General features: G+C 41.5%; 1 long non-coding RNA gene across 3 annotated transcripts in view; it reads right to left on the bottom strand.

Moving 5' to 3' along the window:
- Positions 1–294: 294 nt before the first annotated feature.
- Positions 295–13,850, bottom strand: part of LOC116422779 — a 62,588-nt gene continuing 49,032 nt past the window's right edge. For all 3 annotated transcript variants that reach the window (XR_004233314.1, XR_004233313.1, XR_004233315.1), the window contains 3 exons: positions 6,159–6,250; positions 3,184–3,370; positions 295–1,009 (listed from right to left, as the gene is read on the bottom strand). This is a non-coding gene — a long non-coding RNA (uncharacterized LOC116422779). The remainder of the gene's footprint in view (positions 1,010–3,183; positions 3,371–6,158; positions 6,251–13,850) is intronic.

Genomic DNA, 13,850 nt, shown 5'->3' with positions numbered 1-13,850 from the left:
CTGGGCCAGACATCTTGGTCTGGTATTTGGTACTGGTCTTTGCAGTAGATTTCAGCTAAGCACTTAGAATAATGCCTGTAACACAGAAGGCACTGTATAATGCTTATTCCCTCCCTTTCCTTCCCTCATTCTGTATCTTGAATTCTTCACCTCTCTCTCAGAAAGTGAGTAGCATCCTCTTTGCCATCAGTGTTCTGGAATCACTGCTACTCATTACATTGATCAGAGGATTTAAGTCTTTCAAAGTTTCCTTTCTTTACATTATTGAATTTATATAAATTATTCTCATGTATCTCATGTTACTCTATATCAGTTTATATAAATCTTCCCAGTTTTCTCTGTCCTTAGCAGAAATCCTTGGCTAGGGAATTACCAGGCTCTTTCAGAAAGAATTAGAACTCTTACCTTAGGACCAATGGGAAGACTCCAGAGTGGGAAGCTTCAGATTCTCAGCTCTGAAGGCTGCTATCTCCCAAATGAAAGGATCCAGCTCTAGTCTCCATCCAGGATAATCCTCCTTCTATTTCTCCTCCTCCTCTTCCTCCTGTCCTCCTTCTTCTCCTCCTCTCTTCCTTCTCTTTTCCTCTTCCTCCTCCTTCTCTCCTCCTCCTTCTCCTCCTTCTTTTTCTCCTCCACCTCTTCCTCCTCCTCTTTCTTCTCTTTCTCTTCCTCCTCTATCTTTCTTCCCCTTGACTCTCTTCACAGAAGGTTAGAGGTCAAGGTCTATGATCTTGAATTTCCCTCTCAGATCATATGCAAGCACATATCTCCTATAGTCACATATTTCTGCCACAATATCTCACTGTTGACTGGAGGGGAATAGAGAGGAGAGAGGGAGAAGAGGCATTTTCTTCCCTTTGTGCATTCTTCAGTAGGTGCAAGGGTGAATCTTTAAGAATGAGAACACCTTCAAGAAGAGAGTTTCTTTTCTACTGCTTCAAAGTAGGGACAAACTTGCTTTTTTATGTAAGCCAATGGGCGGGTTTTTACTTATCCTAGATCAAAACCCCTAAAAGATTAAAGAAGGAGGAAAATTACCCGTTTGTACAAAAATATTTATAGCAGCTTTTTGTGGTAACAAAGAACTAGAAAATAAGTTGGGAGGGTCATTAACTGGGGAAAAGCTAAACAAATTATGGTATATGCATGTAATAGAATACTATTATGCTTTATAAATAATGAAAAAGCAGAGAAAACTGGGAAGATTTATGTGAACTGATACAGAGTATCATGAGACACACAAGAACAATTTATAAAAGTATAATGTAAAGAAAAGAAACTGAGAGACTTAAGTCCTCTGATCAATGTAATAATTAGCAATGATTCCAGAACACTGATGGCAAAGAAGATGCTATTCACCTTCTGAGAGAGAAGTGAAGTATTCAAGATACAGAATGAGGGAAGGAAAGGAAGAGAATAAGCATTATACAGTGGCTACTATGTGCCAAACATTATTCTAAGTGCTTTAAAAATATTATTTGATCCTTAAAACAACCCTACAAGTAAGTGTTATTATTACCCTCATTTTTCAACTGAGGAACTGAAACAAAGATCAAATGACTTGCCTAGGATCACACAGTTAGTAAGTTTCTGAGATCAAATTTGAACTCAGATCTTCCTGACTCCAGGTTCAATAATCTATCCAATGAGCCACCCATGAGGCATAGTTTTTGACATGCCCAATGTGGGAATTTGTTTTGCTTGACTATACATATTCATTACAAAGATATTTTTTCTTTTATATTCAGTAAGAGAAGGATGAGATGAAAGGTAAAGAGTGGTTAGGACTAGGGTTCCTGTCCTCCTCTCCAAAAAAATGAGAAGAGAACAGAAGGAAAACCAGAAGGAATCACAGACAAGCAGGACAGCTTTGAAAGTTACATGTTAAATTTATTATATACTTTAAAAGGAAAGCAAGCTCTATATAATATTCACTATTTCATGTGCAATACTCCCCTTCTGTTCTATAATCTATATGGAAATGCTCATTTTATTTAGTGTTTTCTTAAGTGCAGATTTTTTAAAAGGAAAAAAAAGTCTCTAAAAGTATGTTTCCTGTACCACCTAAGTTGCCTTTATCCTATTACCAATACCCTATATTCTCAACAAGGTGATTGAAGAATTTTGTCAATTGAATTATTAACCTGTTGCAATGGCCCACACTATCAGGCTGTTTAGAAAACTCCTTCATACTCTGTTAGATTGTTTAGGAAAACCCTCCAGTTTACTCAAAGACTTCCTCATCCACCTCTTTTATACTCTCTCCACAGTGAAATATTGGAGAAATTCAAGCATTGTCTTTTCAAGTACCTTCCAATCATGGCTATTAAAGAATAGTCTGTGTGACACAGTTTTAGATAGTCTGAAAATTAATAACCTTTGATGAGTATCCAGATCTACCATATCTCATGATCCCAGAGATTACTCTCACCTCCAAATACATGGTTATTCAAGTTTAGCAAATAACTTTTTCTTTAAAAATTCTCATAAATTATCACCTATCTTGGTACATGTAAAAGCCTTCCTAACCCAAAAACAATTAGAAAAGAAAAAAGAACAAATAAAAATAACTGGGGAGGGGAAAGGGAAGGGCAAAAGAGAAGGGAGGAGGGGAAAAGGAAAGAAGAAAGGGAGAATATGGCAAAAGTAAGGGAATAGAGAAAAAAGAAAGGAGGAGAAAGAGAAAAGAAAAATGGAAAGGGTAAAAAGAAAGGAGAAGGGAAAGGGAAAGGAAAAAGAAAACGAAAAAGGGAATGGAAAGGGGGAAAGAGAGAAAGAGAAAAGAGGAAAAGGAAAGAAAAGGGGACAAAGGAGGAAGAAAGCGAAAGAAAGAAAGAAAAAGAGAAAAGTGAGAAGGGAAAAAGAAAAGAAAAGGGAAATAGGATGAGGAAAGGGGGAAAGAGAAAGGGAAAAGGAAAGAGCAAGTAGAAAAAAGGGAAAGAGAAAGAAGACAGGGGAAGGGAAAAGAAAAGGAGGAATAAAAGGAAGAAGAGAATAGGGAAAAGGGAGAGGGAAAGGGAAAAGGGAAGGGGAATGGGAAGGAGAAAAGAAAAAGGAGAAAGAACAAAAGGGAGGCAAGAGGAAGGATGAGACAGGGAGGATAAGAGATGGAGAAGGGGATATGGAAGAGAAGGGAATAGAGAAAGGGAAAGGAAAAAAGAAAGAAGACAAGGAAGGGTTTACCTTCATGTGAAAAACAGCTGTTTGTGTTCTAGATGAAAATTCTGCTAATGGTTTTCTTCAATGTATATACATTTCTCCAGTAGAGTCCTGAAGACTCACAGAACATTCCAAATGGAAACATGGACAAAGATTTCTCCAGTGCTTCCCTTCAACTGCACAGACCACCAAAAATTTCTCCATTGGATTCCTGCAATGCATAAAGCATTCCAAGTATAAGTTTTTTTTTTTTTAAAAAGTAATCTTAAAAATTCAGAAATACCTGAAACACGTGTGGAGAGCCCAAAAAAAGGATTCACCACTTAGGGTTGATAAATCACGATTTCTAGACCATCAGGCAAACTTTATCCTTAGCACATGTGGTCCATAAGAACCTCAGAGGAGATCCTTTAACTAAAAATCTTCTGGGTGCATCAATAGGCACCATGCCAAGGACACAGCATTCGTATTGCTCATATCGGGACCAGTCATGATGAACATAGTAATACAATCAAAATCAGTACTTGAACCACTATATAAAAATTAGATCAAAGCGTTGGTCAGACTTAGAACAAAAACATCAGAAAATGTATTGTATTCTGAAAACAAAATTAAAAAGTAATGAGTTAAATAGAATTAAATATTTACATCTAGACTTCTTAGGGATTGTATAGCCCTACATCCCCATGGCTCCCAGGATCACACAGAAAGTATGTTGCAGAGCCAGATTTCAAGTCCAGATTGCCTGATTCTTTCATCTGGTCCATACCATCTCCCATTAAATTATAATTCCATGTCCGGGCTGGCTGACCTCTTTTCTGACATAGAAGGAGATTCTTGTTCAAGAATGACTTGGACTAGAACCCCGGCTCTTTAGAAGCCTTGACACGTAATAGGCAATTATATACACTTACTAATGAGCTGCTAATTAAAGATTAGTCCCTGATCTAGAGCATTAAAAAACTCAGAGACCCCCTGTGCAATTGCTGGTGGCGAGCATTCTGCAGACACTGAAGAGGAGCAGTTATCAGAAAGAGACACCAAAAGGAAGACCTGAGGATCCGTCATATTTCCATCTTTCAGGGAACACACTGATTTTTCCCAGGGAGTATAGAGAACGCTGGATTTAGAACCATAGAACTTGAATTTGAATTCTGACTCTGCCATATATTATCTCTATGACTTCACACTTTACTATTCTAAGTCTCAATTTTCACATCTATAAAATGAAGGCACTGAATTAATCTAGTAGAAACTCCTCGATTTTACTTTTAAGGCTCTTCCCGATCTGGTGCCAACCCACCCTTTCCAATTTTGTTATCTCCCTGCCCACGCTTAGCAGCAGGGCCAGACTGGACGTCTATAAACAAGACCCTCCATTTCCCATCTCTGGGTCTTTGCCAACAGCTGTCCCTCACGCCTAGAAAGCATTTCCTTCTTCCTTCCATCTTTTAGAGGTCTTGTTTTCTTTGAAATTCAGCTCAAATGCCACATCCTGCATAAAACCTTTCCTGATGGGCCTTTCAAGCCCCCAGTGCCTTTTCTCCCCCTCTAGGAAAAAAAAAAAGTTATGTCTTATTTATTTCATCCATACCAAGGTGCACACAGCTAGATTCACTTAGTGAACAATGAATCCCTGAAGTAGTGACATTATTCAAATTCACATTGTTTATTTTCATTGAGCTGCAGCCAATTACTATAGTTTACCTAATTATAACTTTGAATATTGAGAATTGGAATACAGGTGACCCCTTCAGGAGATTCATTATTCATACTAATTGGGTCTAGCTATGATCATACATGCATATATTGTCTTTCCCTCTGATTAAATGTAAGCTCCTTAAGGACAAGAAATGGTGTAATTTTTTTTTAACTTTTTACTTACAGCATCTAGAACAATATATGATATATAATAGACATTTAATGTCTCCAAAGTCACAGCTAGCTCTAAATTCATAGGATCCATGAGTGTGTGTGTTTGTATTGTTTACTAAGCCCTAACCCCAGTGCTAGAGCCAGCTTCAACTAGAGCTAGGGGTGTACTGGAGTCAACTTAAATTTGTTCAGGAAAGTAAATTGTTGAATTTTCAGCATGAGCATTTACATCTTGGAAATAGGCAAATTCTACACATTAGGCCTTCATTTGTTCTGTTGATTGCTTAGACTTAAGAGACTGGTGGAGAAAATGCTAATTAATGCAAATTAAAATTCAAAGTATGCTGAGTGTAGCCCCGCCCAAGCTGGTTGTTAAATATTTACCATCTTCAAATTATTGGGGAAAGTAGATTGTTAAACGTGAGCATTTTACACCTCGGAAGTTGGCAAACTGTAAGTGCTGAGACTTGATTTGTTTTATAGATTAACCAGACTTAAGAAAGTGATGGAGAAAATGTTAATAAATGCACATTAAAATTCAAAATGTGTGGGAGTATTTTCCTCCTCTTTCCCCCACCAAAGCTGGTTGTTAAATGTTTATCAGCACTTCTCTCCTACTGGGGAAAAAATAGTCCTAAACTTGACACTCACTTTCCACATCCTGATAAATGGTCTTATCTAGTTCCAAGATAAGCCCTCTTGCCAATTCTTTGATCTCCTATCCTCCAAATCACTGCTCCCATTTATAAACTCAGGCCTTCAAACACCTGCTCCCTCCTTCCAGATCCTTACTTCCTCCCAGCCAAAATCCAGTATTCTATATAATAGCGTTCTAGGTGCTTTATAAAGCTTCTTTCCTTACAACAAACCTGTGAGGTAAATGATGGCAACAATAATTTGGATAACAAAGCATTTTATTATGGCCAAGCTATGAGTTAGGCAGAGTATATGTTCTCATACCCATTTTAGAGATAAGGCAACAGAGGCTCACATAGATAGGCAAAGTGAACTAGGTCAAAAATACAAGTTATCTGACTACAATACCAATGTTCTTTCCAGGATGTCTAGGATAGCCCCATCACACAGATGAGAAAACTGAGATTCACAGAAGTGAAGTTACTTACCAAATCTCCCTGGAAGGAAGCAGCAGAGCCAAAATTCCAAATAAGGTCTTCAGATTCCAAGCCCAAGGCTCTTTCCATTAATCCACTCTGACCTTTGAAGGAAATTATACCATGTACAGCTGTATAAGCAGTGACAAAATGTTAACAAAATAGCCCACCCAGGGACAAAGGGATGCTTCCTAAAGTTTTCATTCTATTCTGGCCTGACTAGCTCCCAGTGTCCAGACCTGCCTAATCTGAGCCCCCCTGGCCTCTAGCATTGCTCAGTTCCAACCTCATCTGCTTCTCTAATTAGGTCTTTCCTCATCCGCCAGCTTCTAGTTTCAAAATACTACCTTTATAATATGCATAATATACATTTTGTCTCTCCCAATAGAATGTAAGCTCCTTGAGGGAAAAAAAAAACAAAACTTTTTTTCTTTGAACTCCCAAAGTTTAGCATAGCACCTAACACAATACCGACACACAGTAGGCACTAAATAATTGTTTGTTGATTGACTGCCAAGGGCCAATCATTCAAACTCACTACAATTCAGTTTCTTCATCTGTAAAATGGCACTCTGAAGATCTATATTTTCTGTTCTCATATTATATTTTCTAAGACCCCTTTTAGTTCTGAGACTCTCTGTTCTAAAGGACCTTTCATCTGTGACATTCTTTTTTGCAAGGGCCCTCCCAGCTCTGACATCCTGTGTTCTAAGCTCCCTCCTAGCTCTGACATCCTGGGTTCTGAGGGCCCTTCCAGCTCTGACATCCTGAGTTCTAAGTCCCCTCCCAACTCTGACATCCTGTGTTCTAAGTTCCCTCCTAGCCCTGATATCCTGGGTTCTAAGTCCCCTCCCAACTCTGACATCCTGTGTTCTAAGTTCCCTCCTAGCTCTGATATCCTGAGTTCTAAGGCCCTCCCAGCTCTGACATCCTAGGTTCTAAAGTCCTCCCTCCCAGTCCTGACAACCTGGGTTCTAAGGGCCCTCCCAGTTCTGACATTCTCTGTTCTAAGGACTCTCCCAGATCCGATATTCTTTGTTCTGAAGCCCCTTTTGTCTCTACCATTCTATGTTGAAAGACTACTATTGTCACATATATACCCCCCCCCCAAGCTTTTCTAAGATTCTCTGTTCTGGGACCCCTTCTACTCCAATGTCCAGTGACTCTCTACTTCCCTACGAAAGGTTGGCTAAGCAGAAGCATGTTGTGAGGAGACAGCTGTCAAGGCTGAGACGAGAATCCTGGATCTCAGGCCTAAAGTTCGGCCTCTGCATACCGTAGCAACTCTATTTTTTCTCTGCCAACTGCACATGGCTGTTATTGGACCACTGTGCATCCTAAAGCTCTCCTTCACGAGAGCGGCCACGGCAGCAGAGCGCTCCACCGTGGAGTGTTAGGGCTGCTCAGGGCTTGGCATTTTGGGTTTTATGAGAGAGTCTTTAAGCTAGAATCTGCTGTCATGCTGGCTCTGTGCCGGGAGACGATGGACAGGGAGAGGAACTCTCCCCTACAACGAGTGCCCCTGAAGACCCAGACTAGGGAAAAGGAGCAGGGGGCCAGGAGCCAGAGTTTCTGGACAGATTGCAGATTCGGAGCATAGCTGCTGGCAAAGACAGAAAGGTGCAGAGTAGGGCTTTCTATATGAACTGGGGAGTCAAAGTGAAAAGCATTTGTAAAATCCTAGAGAATAGGGAGATATTTCTGCAAATTCCCTAGTCCAGAAGGTCCCCCCCCCCCCCCCCGCCCAGTCTGCCAGACCTCTGCACAATCTCCTTCCCTCCAGCATTTGTCTTGGGGGAATAAATATCACACATCACAAATATACACATACAACTTTACCCACACGTATGCAAAGTCAAAAAGACACACATGTATATAAGGAGGTTTACTGAGGCATGTGGGCCTACACACACACACACCCCTTCAATGGAAATATTCCATTATCACACAATTTTACCTAGAACCACCAATGGGCACATACATAAATTCACAAAGCTCTAAACACACACATCCGCAAGCAGAACAACCGTATATTTATTTATATGTGTCCATATATTCAGCTTCCCACATAGAGATATTCCAAGTCACAGAGACCTACACTGGCACACACAAACATTTAGGGTCCCAGAAATATTAATAAATTCACCTAGACTCACAATCCCCAAGTTCCAATTAGAGCTTATTATTGCACAAAGAATTCTAAATACAGAGCTGGAAGAAAACTTAGAGGTCAGAACATTTTACATATGAGGAAACTGAGGCTCAAGGAGAACTTACCTGAGATCACAAATGTAGCAATTGTCTGAAACAGAATTCAAACTCCAGCTTCTTTGACTCTCAGTGCAAAATCCTCTCCTCCCTCATCTATTTACAGACAATTGTACTTATGTAGTTACAATATAAAGAACAGAGATACAGGTAAACACACAGATGAGCGCATAGACACTCCCTATTGCATTGTTCTCCTGTATTTGTCAAGGGAAAGAAAAAGCTATTCTTTTGTTCAATAACTTTCCACGGTTACCCTAAACTCCATCACCTTTCTTAATCCCTCATCTCTATTAGCCCCACTCTTCTCAAGTTGTTCTTGCTGGCCCCACAGGACATAGCCCTAATTATACCCTCTTCTTCCGTAAGTGAGAGGGAGCAACAGGATGGGGAAAAAGGGATAGATCCACAGGCCTTCTGCCTTTATCCATTCATTTACCACTGATAAAGTAACAACTACACAGAAGGACCTGTGCTCTCTCCCCATGGGGAGATTGAACAAGAAACCATCCTTGCTCTCAATAAGTTCACAACCTCATCCCTCAGAACTTGGGATGCTGGAGCCATAGGGACCTTCATGAACTCCAGGCTCATTAGAAGGAACAGAGAATCTGACTTTTTCCTTCAAGGGAAAGTGTGTGTAAATAACCACCCAGAAGTTTATGATCATTGCTGTGAGTTTCTGATTGTTTAGAGTTCATTATATCTAGTTCTGATCTAGACCCATCCTGATGCTTCCCTACTATCTTCATTGTTAGCGTGTTTCTAAGTCCCAGACTTCATTTATCTCAGAGAATCTTATCTTTTATCTGGACCTGAAGGTTGATAAGCACTAGCCAGACTATTTAAACTATGGATGCTGATGTTTCCTCACCAACTTCATGACACACCCCTACACCTAAGTCCCTTTCTTCCCTGCCCTATCCCTACCCCCACTACACTTTCCAACTCTAGCTCTGAAAACAGCAATCACATCCACACCACCGTCCCTGCCTAGGACATCTCCATCAATTTCCCCATGCTTCCAATCACTGTTTCCTCTGATTTCACTCTTCAAAACACTCCTCCTTCTCTCTTCCCAATGTGCTATCTTCTCCTACTAAAAAGTAAGCTCCTTGAGGGCAGAGATTGTCTTGTTTACATGTGTATCCCCAATACCTAACACTCTATGTGTAGTGAGCACTTAATACTTTTTTCAATTTATTTATAGAGAACAAATGGAGCACCAGATGTGATGTCAGGAGACCTGAGTGTGAATCTCTGCTCAGATATTTATTGCCTGAGCTGAAACGGGCAAATCACTTTGCCCCTCTGAATCCTTGATTCCCATAATTCCATAGGGAATTCTTATTAAAGGGATCCACTCTGTTTCTACAAGTGAGGACCAAGAGAAAGGGGAAAGAAAGAGGCAGTGGACAGAGATGAAAGGAGGATGGATGGGGGAAGGGGAGAAGAAGAGAGAGTAGAAAGAGAAGGGGTAAAGAAGACAGAAAGAAGAGAGGGGGAGAAAAAGAGAAGGGAGAAAGGAGGGGAAGAAAATGATGGAGACAGATGGAGAAAACAAAGATAAGGGGAGAACAGGAAGAGAAGGAGGGAGAAAGACACAAAGGGAATAAAGGAAGAGAGGGAAAGAGAGAAGAATAGAAAAGAGAGAGAAGTGTAAAGAGAAAAGATAGAGACACAGAGACAGAAGGAGAGGGACAGAAAGAGAACATAAGAGAAAAGACAGAGAAACAAACACAGAGACAGAGACAGAGGGACACAGAAACAGAAAAGACAGGAGGGAAACGAGAAAGGAATGATACAGAGACAGAGAGACAAGACAGAGAGAGAGAAAGAGGAACACAGAGACAGAGAAACACATAGAGAGAAAAGAAAAAGACAGAAAAAGAGAGAGAGAGAGACAGAGACTTAAGACAAGAGAGAGAGAGAGAAAAGAGAAAAAGACAGAGAAAGAAAAAAAGAGAGAAGACACCAAGGGAAGAGGGGGAGGAGAAAGAATATTTTTAAGCATGTGCTATGTAATGCAAATGCAAATAAACAAACAATAGGGTCCTCCCCTCGAACAGCTAACATTTTAATAGAAGAAAAGAAAGGAATGAAAAGGAGAAGAGGTAAAGAAAAAGTCCTCCTTGCACAGAAGGTCAAGGTTTTTGATGAGGAGACAAGAAAGTTGAACTTAGAGGGAAGGAGGCTGAACTCCTAATGAAGTGATGGGCTGGGCGGGACTCATGGACCAGGAAAAGGAGTCCCAGGGGCAAAATGCCCAGGGGGACAAAAGAGATGACACCAAATTGTCTCAATTCAGGACTTCCTGACTGACCACTTCTACCCACTGTGCCCCATTGAACTTTCCTGGACTTTGGTCTCATTAGGAGAGATTCATGGTTGGGTTTGGGGGAAAAGGGGAGGGTGATGTTTACTAAAGGACAAAGGTGGGAAAGATCACTTCCAGATGAAGGTAATCAGGGTAAACTTCATGGAGAAAGCAGCATGGGAGCTGAGCCTAGAAAGATGGACAGAATTTCAACAAGCGGAGATTTGCAGTGGGGTCAAGGGCAGGGATGGCGCCAAAACAAGACAGACTACTTTATTGCCCACATCTCTTTCCTCCTGGGGATGAAAGCAAAACAAATTTAAGGATTAAATCACACAGAGGTATAATCCCCCTGGGGAACATGGTTATGATGATGATATTGTACAGGAACTGGGTTAGGGCAGGAGAGGGGTGAGTACCATTTCAGCAGGGACTCATTAGGAGTCTTCCAGCCAGGAGAACATTACTGGGGCTTTGCAGGGGCCTTGTGACGGATGGCCACCCCAGTGCAGGGAATCTCACCCTCACTCTCCGCGGTTTCCTTTGTACTGGGAGGAAGGGGGTGGGGGAAGGGGCTGTGATGGCAGGGCAGAGGGGGGTTGGTGTCCAAGATATGCCTCCATTTGCAAAGGCTGACTCTACGGAGCCCTGTGCTGGGGTAGGAGGGGAAGAAATAGGGATGGGGAGGAGAGTCAGACAAATTTAGAGAAATCAGAAAGCCCTGAAAATCTCAGACCCTGGCTAGGAATTGTCTCTCTCAAAGGAGCCTCCCAGACCCCTGTGGCCCTTGGACATTGTCTGTCAGGAGACCAGAGGGTTTGCCTGTCCCAACTTTACAATAATGCTCCCCCCCTGCCTCTTGGTGTGGGTCTGTCTCCTTGTGTCTTTTTTTCCTCTGCCTTTCTGTCCTGTTTCTTTGTCTGTCTCTCTCTGCCTTTTCACAGATCTCTGCCTCTGTCTTTGCCTCTCTGTCTCCCTGGGTCACTGTCACTCCCCGAAGTGCTAATAACACACCCAGTCAGCAACATTGGCTCCTGCCCTTGATCTCACACTCATGAAGTGCATCTCTGCTTGGGTGTTTGGGTGTACATTGCATATGTCCCATACACTTATGCCTCCTCCTGGAGCCCCCCACATCTCATCACTCATCATTTATACAGTATGTGTATGTGTGTGTGTGTGTGTGTGTGTGTGCAGATGCCCAGAGAGAGGGAGGGATCTGACTAATGTCACAGAGCAGAGCTGGACCAAACTATAAATGAGCATACTAACAGTCCATCCTTCCCCAACCTATACCTCCTCCCCCATTGCTATGATCATGGTCAGGTAGCAATGATCAGAAGCCCTTGGTTCCATGAGTCCCCAGAATATGATCTTGGGCAAAGAACCTTGGATTTGGAACCTGGAGTCTTGGGTTTAATCCCAACTGGGCTCCTATTTGTGACCTTAAACAAGTTACTTCTAAGATGGTGTGTAAAGTTTCATGATTCATGTCATCACCTTGGCCCTCTTTTAGGGGATCTATAGTTCCCTTGGGCTGAAAGCCCAGAGTCTCTGGAATGAGCTTTTTCTGTGTCCTTAGCCTACTACAACGATAGGCTTAAACTCTATAGAGTCTACAAAATAACTAAGGGAGTGGGGGAAGAGACCTCCAGACTGATGATTTTTTTTCCTCAGGATTCAGCCGAGTTTTGTTTTGTGTGTGTGTGTGTGTGTGTATTTCCAGTCTGGAATATCATTTTGGAAAAGAACATCCTGGTAAAAAGCACAGGATTGGAAGTCAGAGATCCTAGGTTCTCTGTATGACTTGGAGAAATCTTTTTCTTAGTCCAGAACTCAGTTTCCTCTTTTGAAAAAATAAAAAAGTTGAGCTAGATCCTCTCTGAAGGTCCCCACCAACTCTAAATCCTATGAAAATCTCAGGGTAGGGAGGAAATGACTGCCATGTTATCTCAGCTCTAAGCCCCTCACCCAATAGAATCCTCTGTGCCGGATCTTGGGGGAGTGAGGGAGCTGCCTCCTCCCCCTCATGCACAGGAGAAGGGAGGTACCCGCTTCCCTCACCAACCACTCTGGGGCCTCCCCATTTCTTCTTCCTTTTCATAGCCCTGTGCCTGCCCGCCCGCCGTTTGTAGTTATAGAGCTGGGCCTCCACAGAGTAATTTACTAGCAGAATCTCTCTCAGAATACAGCTTGAAGCCGAGCTGTAAAAACAGCTGAGGGTGTAAATAATTCATGCAGACAATATGACTTTTTTATGTAAATTCGGTGCATTAACCCTCTATTATAATGATGGACGACAGATATGGGCGACGTTGCCTTGGTAAGAGCTAATGGATGGCCGCCATAAATTCACAGCACATTTTATTGTGTTGCTAGAAATTGTGCCTTCCGGCAAAGCTGTTTACTTTTATGTAAAACTCTAGGTTCCCTAAATATTACAAATATTTTACATCCGGCTCCTCAGCATTTGGGCGCAGGGCACAAATCAAGCTTTCTCCATGTGAGTTGTAATTAAAGGTTTGTTGTTGTTTTTTTTCCAGGGACAATTATCTCCAACTATAAAAAGAAATATTTTCCTCCCTTTAGATATTCCGTCATTGACTTATTAACAAATCCTTTGAAGAAGGAAGGACTACGGAACCTATCTCTCAATATTACCACTGTGGATCTTGGCACCAGGCAGCTGGGAGGGAGAAGGGAGAATTGGGGGGCAAGATCCTGGTAACTGACTTTTATGTTTGTTGTTGCTTATGCTTATTTACCCATATTATATTCCTGCTGCCCCTCTCAGGCTTCCCCCCTCCCCAACCATGTTTTTTATAGTCACAGTTATGGAAAAGAGTCAGAAGACTTAGATGCATAATGACCTTGCCTTTCCCTTGCTATGCAGCCTTGGTCGAGATGATCATCCCTTTCCTGACCCTCAGTGTCCTCTCTTTTATAATGAGGATGTTGGCTGCTGGACTAAATAATCCCTGAGACCCCATCTACACTAATATTCTATATTCTGACATACTATTATTTAAAAGTTCTTTTGACGTCCCTCCCAACTTTATGTTCTAACGCTCCATTTTCTAATCTTTTTTAAAATTCTATTTTAATTTTTCAATTTACAA

This window comes from Sarcophilus harrisii, chromosome 3 (genome assembly GCF_902635505.1).
Source record: "Sarcophilus harrisii chromosome 3, mSarHar1.11, whole genome shotgun sequence".
In the NCBI taxonomy this organism is placed as follows: domain Eukaryota; kingdom Metazoa; phylum Chordata; class Mammalia; order Dasyuromorphia; family Dasyuridae; genus Sarcophilus; species Sarcophilus harrisii.
This window is presented reverse-complemented; position numbering and strand designations above follow the sequence as displayed.